We start from the raw sequence: 6,524 nt of genomic DNA, 5'->3' as shown, positions 1-6,524 counted from the left end.
CCAGGCTGGTTGTCATGGTTGCCCAGGGCCCCCCTGCGAGGCCCAAGTCAACTCCAGCATGACTTCCGGTGACTGCCAGCCCCAGGCAGGACCCACCCATGGGCCTCAGCCCCCTCCTCTGCCCAGGCCTGTGGAGGCGCCCTGATGCTCTCAGCACCACGTGGGCCTCAGCCGTCCCTTTGGGGTGATGCAAATCCTCCCGAACTTCTGCCTCCAGAGCAGGAACCAGCCCGCGGACCGCAGAGAGGCAGGATTTGAATACGGCCTCCCGCGCTGGTGGAGACGCTTGGCGGTTTTCAGTGTTGGGAGCTGGTGTCTGTGGCCAGGCCCCAGGTGGGGGCTGGAGGCTGGGACAAGGCTTGGCATTGCTGTTGTGTCCCAGGGCTGCCGAAACAAAGGGCCACACTCTCGGGGGCTCAAAAAAACAAATGGATGATCTCATAGTTCTAGAGGCCAGACGTCCCAAATCCAGGCATCGGCAGGGCCGTGCTCCCTCTGAAAGCTCTTGGGATGGGGCCTTCCCACCCCTTCCAGGTTCCCGAGGCACCAGGTGTTCCTGGCTGTGGCCGCGTGGCTCCAGCCTCTGCCTTGGTTGGCGCGTCGTCTACCTCGCCTGTCTGTCTCCTCTGCAATCATTGATTGCCCAGGCCCACCCTGCCCCAGTGTGGCTTCATCTTCATGGCGTGTCATCTGCAAGGACCCCACTTCCAAACGAGGTCACATTCTAAGGTTCCCAGTGGACAGTATCCAACCATTAGTGGTGCCCCATCTGGGAGGACACCACTTAACGCAGAAGAGGCAGTGAGGTGGGATGCGTGCTTGCAGTCCTGGGTGGGAGTCCTCACCCTGGGCAGGGATCCTCAGGCCGGCCTTCACTCCCATCAGGCCCTGCCACACCTGGCCACCCGCTGGGGTCAATCCTGGCTACATGTGGACATGTGCCCTGCAGCTGGGGATGCATGGCCAGATGTGTCCCCAGCACAGGGTGTAGGGGGGTTGGGGTTTGGCCATGACCCTCAGCCTGGGGGACGGGACTGGGCTGGGCAACACTATTATCCTCACCTTCCCCATGACTCTTATGCCATAGATGGGGGACTCCTTCTTCTCCTCCCTTCATCCCTGGTGGGGAAGCTAATGGGGGCCTGGGCCTTGGGAGGGGTCCTACAGGGCTCCCTGGCCCTTGAATTCCTTTCCAGGGAGCTTCAGCTTTGCCTCTTGGAACTTCTGGGACAGGACACCCAGGAGCGCCCTTTAGCCTGGAGCTCGGCTGTGCCTCCCCGACTCTGTGCAAGCCCCTGGGACGACCAGCAGCCATTAGAGGCGGAAGCAGCCACAACCAAAGCTCTGGCCCTTCCCAGGGCCCACAGCACCTCCTTCCTCCCAAGGATGGGTCAGAGCTGGGCGCCCAGCAGCTGAGGTCAGGGAAGCTGAGCAGCAGTGTGGGGCAGCCTCACCCTCCCGGTGGCTACAACCACCCCTTGCCCCACGCCCAGGCTCGGCGCCCTCCGCCCCTGCTGGCCAGCCCAGGGACTAAGGAAGCATTTGGGCAGGTGCTGGGCACCAGGCAAATGGGCCCAGAAGGAGGCGACGCAAACAGCTGGGATTTGCATGAGCAGGTGCCCGGGTCTTCTGTGCCCCTCCCTGTGCGCCCCAGGGTGGGGCAGGGAGCTGGGGACAGCCAGGGGCCTTCGTGACCCCTGGCCAGAAGCCCACCCCAGAACTCCTAAGAGGCAAAACTGAGGCAGTGCCCCAGGCAGTGAAGGCGCTGGGGTTCTCAGGGCAGCGGGGCACCCGTAGCCGCAGCCATCCCAGAGACAGCCAGAACCAAATGTGGCTTCCCTGGCTTCCCAGGACCAGCGCAGGGCAGATCTGGATGACCAGGCCCTGGGGTCCCAGCCCCGCTAATCCTCAGCAGGCTGTGTGACTTTGGGCAGGTCCCTCAGCCTCCCTGGGCCTGCCTCATTTGTGAGATTTGGGGGAATGGCCGGTCACAATGGGAGGGTGCCAGAAAGGTCCCTGCGTGCAGCAGGCGTGAAGTCAGCTGTGTGTCCCTGTGTCCTCCCTATGCGGATGCCCCATCTCCCTGGGCTGCAGTGGAGGACATGACTCAGGGAAGTGGTGGCAAGAGGACACAGTAGTGCCCTGGTGACCCCAGACCCCTCCCACTGCCCCACTCCCTTCGCCCTCTGCTTCTGAGACGCATCTGCCTTTGCAGGCTGCTGGCCAGACACTGTCCCTGAAGTCTCAGATCCAGAGCCCGTGGGGCTGGCCCTCCTGCCCAGACCCTCTGCCAGCACTGGGCTGCCCCTTCCAGAATGCCCCACCTCACCCCAGTGGGGCCGGCCCTCCACAGCCCAGGGAAGTGGGGATCCTCCCTGCTAAAGATAAGGAAACTGAGGCAAGAGGCAAGGGTGTGGCCAAAGCCGCACTGTCCTGGTCCCCACTCCTCTCGTGCCCAATTGCCCTTCCTACCTGGGAGGAGGGGGTACAATCCTGCTCCTTCTCCCCACCTGGGCTGGCAGCGGTGTGAGGGTCCCTACCTGCCTGCCTTCTCCTCAGCACACTGACACACGGCTGCTGGCCAAGGCGCGGATGGAGCCGTCTGCCTACCTTGCAGGGTGTGCCCGTGGGCCCAGCTCTCAAGCCTCTCCGCCTCCTCTTCCCCGCCCACAACTCCTGGCACCTGGGCAGCCAATGCCGGCCCCAGGGAGCTGGCCGTGAACCAACACAGGGCACCACCTCACCTGCTCTGCACGGCCAAGCCCACAGGCCTGCTGTCGCCAAAGCCACCCAGACACCAAGGGCTGGCCTTACTCAGGTGTGATTGGCACCAAGGCCCTGGGGGCATGTCCAATTTGACTGGGAGAGGAGACCCTGTGTGGATGTGGCTTCTAGGCCACTTACATTGCTGTCATTGCCTCCCTTGGCACTGTCTGGCGGGGTGGCCCAGGACCGAATGCAGCTGAAATCCATCCTGAAATGTGATGGGACAGGGCTTTTCACCTCAGTTTCCACAGTAAGTAGGAACAGGAGCTGCCTCAAGAGCATACGTCTCATGCTAGGGTGCTGGGCCCAGCTGTCCCGTGGAGGACAGGGAGCCAGAGGGACTGTCTCCTCCCTGCTGTGGCCCTGCAAGGCCACGGGCCATCAGCCCCCATGGTGTCTCATCTGTGCTGGAGAGGCTGCACAGCCGTGGGCCAGCTGTGAGTGATGTCCATTCACTGGTCAGCACCGGGGATGCTCTGTGAGGACTGTCCCTGCATCCGGAGTCAGGACAGGGTGCCAGGGGGACAGAGAGTGCCTCTGGAGTCCTGCAGTCCTGGAATTGGCTCCTGCATTGCTGTTGAGCTACTTAGCCACTCTGGGCATCAGTACCTTGGAGTGTCAAACAGGGACTCTAATAGCCTGGCTTCTGGGAGGTTGCAGGTAACACATGAGGAGAACAGAGCCTGGGGTATACCTTTGTGTGCTCCTTCCCAAAAGAGACTCCAAGGACCCCCTGTTCGGGGCCCCTCAAACCATAAACTCCAGGAATGGTGGGACTTGCTCTCTGGGACCCTGGTGGCCTCTCTAGTCTGTCCTGTCAGCCACTAGAGGGCGCTAAAGGACCACGGGGAGAGTTTGAGGCAGTGGTGGTAACGGGTGAAGGTGATGGTGGTGGTGGTGATGACGGTGGCAGTAGTCATGGTGGTGGTGGTGATGATATTGATGGTCATGATGGTGGTGGTGACAATGATCATGGGGACAGTGCTGATGGCGGTGTTTGTGATGATGGTGGCGGTGGTTGTGATGGTGGGGGTGATTGTGGTTGTGGTGATGATGGTGGTGTTACTGATGAGTGTGCTGGTGATGGTGGTGGTGATGATGGTGGTGGTGGGCATGAGGGTAGTGGGGACGGTGATGGCATTACTGTTGATGAGGGTGGCGATGATAGTGATGGTGATGGTGGTGGGAATGATGACGAAGATGATGATGATAGTGGTGCAAATGGCGGTGGTGGTAGTGACTGTGGTGTTGTTGATGGTATTAGTGCTGATAAAGGTGGTGATGATGATGGTGGTGGTGGGTGACGAAGGTGGTGGTGATGGTGGTGGACATTTTGGCAGTGGTGATGGTGCTGGTGGTGGTTATAATAGTTGTGATGGTGGTGGTGGTGATGATAGTGATGGTCATGATGGTGGTGGTGATAATGATTGTGGTGGTGGTCCTGATGATGGTGTTTGTGATGCTCGTGGAGGTGGTGGTAAAGATGGTGCTGGTGATGATGGTCATGGAGGTGATTATGGTGATGGTGAAATGGTGGTGGTGGAGTTGGTGGTGGTGAACATGGTGGTGGTGGTGATAATTATCATGGTGGTGGTGATGGTGGTGTCTGGGATGATGGCGGAGGTGGTAGTGGTGGTGGTGATGATAGTGTGGGAGTGACAATGGCATTCATGTTGGTTGTGATGGTGGCAGTGATTGTGGTGATAATGACAAGGATTATGATGATGGTGGTGGTGATGGTGGACATAATAGTGATGGTGGTAGTTGTGATGGTGGTGGTAGTTGTGATGGTGGTGGTTTTGGTGATGGTGGTGGTGATGATAATGCTAGTGGTGGTGATGATGGTGATGGTGATGGTGGTGTTACTGATAAGTGTGGTGGTGATGATGGTGATGATTGTGGTGGTGGTGATGATGGTGATGACAATGATTATGGTGATGATAGTGATGGTGGTGGTGGAGGATATAGTGGTGGGGGTGATAATGATGGTGGTCGTGATGATGGTGCTCATGGTGGTGGTAATGCTGCTGGTGGTTGTGGTGATTATGATGGTGGTGATTGTATTGGTGGTGATTATGGTTGTGGTGATGATGGTGGTGGCAATGGTTGGAGTGATGGTGGTGTTTGACAGTGGTGATGGTTGTGATGGTTGTGTTCATGTTGGTAATGGTGATAATGGCAGTGGTTATGATTGTGATGTTCATGATAATGATGGCAGTGGTGATAATGGTGGTGGTGGTGACAATGGTGGTGATAGTGGTGATACTGGTGATGATGGTGGAGGTGGTGGTGATGATCATAGTGGCGATGATTCTGGTGATGGTGATGGTGGTGGTGATGGTGCTGGAGGTGGCAATTACAGTTGTGATGATGGTGGTGGTGGTGGTAATGATGATGGTGGTGATGATGGTGGTAGTGGAGGTGATGGCAGTGGTAGTTGTGGTGAAGGTGGTGTTGATGGTGATGATGGTGATAAAGATGGTGTTGATGATGATTGTGGTGGTGGTGATGATGGTGGTGGTGGTGATGGTGGTGATGCTAGTGATGGTGCTGATGATGGTGGTGATGATAATGGCACTGATGGTGATGATAGAAGTGGTAATTGTGGTGATGATAATCATGGTGGTAGTGGTGATGGTGGTGATGATTATGGTGGTGGTGATGATGATTGTAGGGATGGTGATGAGGGTGGTGGAGGGGGTGATGATGATGTTGGTAATGATGGTAGTGTTAGTGTTGTGATGATGGTGGTGATCATGCTGGTGGTGGTAATGGTGGTGGTAATGATGGCGGTGGTGGTTTTGGTGGTGGTGATAGTAGTGATTATCATGGTGGTGGTGGTGATGATGATGGTGATGATGATTCTGATGGTGGTAGTGATGGTGGTGCTAGTGGTGGCAATGATGGTGGTGGAGTTGATGACAATGGTGTTGATGATTATAGTGATGGTGCTTATGGTGATGGTGGTGATAATGATGATGGTGGTATAATGGCAGTGGTGATGGTAATGGTAATGATTATGGTGGCAATGATGTGGCGGTGGTGATAATCATAGTGGTGGTGGTGACAGTGATGTTTGTGATGAGAGTGGAAAGGGTGGTGATTGTGGTGGTGATAATGGTGATGTAGTGATGGTGGTTGTGATGGTGGTGTCGGCAGTGGTAGTGATGGTTATGGTTGTGATGATAGCAGTGGTGATAGTGATGATATTCTTGTTGGTGATGATAAAGGTGATGGGGTTTATGGTGGTAGTGGTGATAGTGGTGATGATAGTGGTGGTGGTGATGGTTGTGGTGGTGATGATGGTGCTGCTGGAGGTGATGACAGTGATGATGATTGTGGTGGGGATAATGGTGGTGATAGTGGTGGTTATTGTAGTGGTAGTGTTGATCATGGTGGTGGTAGTGATGGTGGTCATGATGTTGGTGGTGTTGGTATTGGTGCTGGTGATGGTGATGGTGGTGGTAATAATCATGGTGATGATGATAGTAGTCATGGTGGTAGTGATAATGGTGACAGTGGAGGTGATGGTGGTAGTGATAATGATTGTGGTGGTGATGATGGTGGTGGTGGTGATAGTGTTGGTACTGGTGGCGATGGTGATGTTAGTGGTGGTGATGATGGTTGTGGTGGTGGTGATGATAGTGGAGGTGGTACTAATGATGATAGTGGTGGTAGCTGGTAGTGGTGGTAGTGGTGGTGATGGTGATGATTATTGTGATGGTGATGGGGGTAGTGGTGGTTATGGTGGTGTTGGT

Source organism: Symphalangus syndactylus, chromosome 1 (genome assembly GCF_028878055.3).
Source record: "Symphalangus syndactylus isolate Jambi chromosome 1, NHGRI_mSymSyn1-v2.1_pri, whole genome shotgun sequence".
Lineage (NCBI taxonomy): Eukaryota > Metazoa > Chordata > Mammalia > Primates > Hylobatidae > Symphalangus > Symphalangus syndactylus.
The sequence above is the reverse complement of the archived record's forward strand: the minus strand, read 5'-3'. Positions refer to the sequence as shown.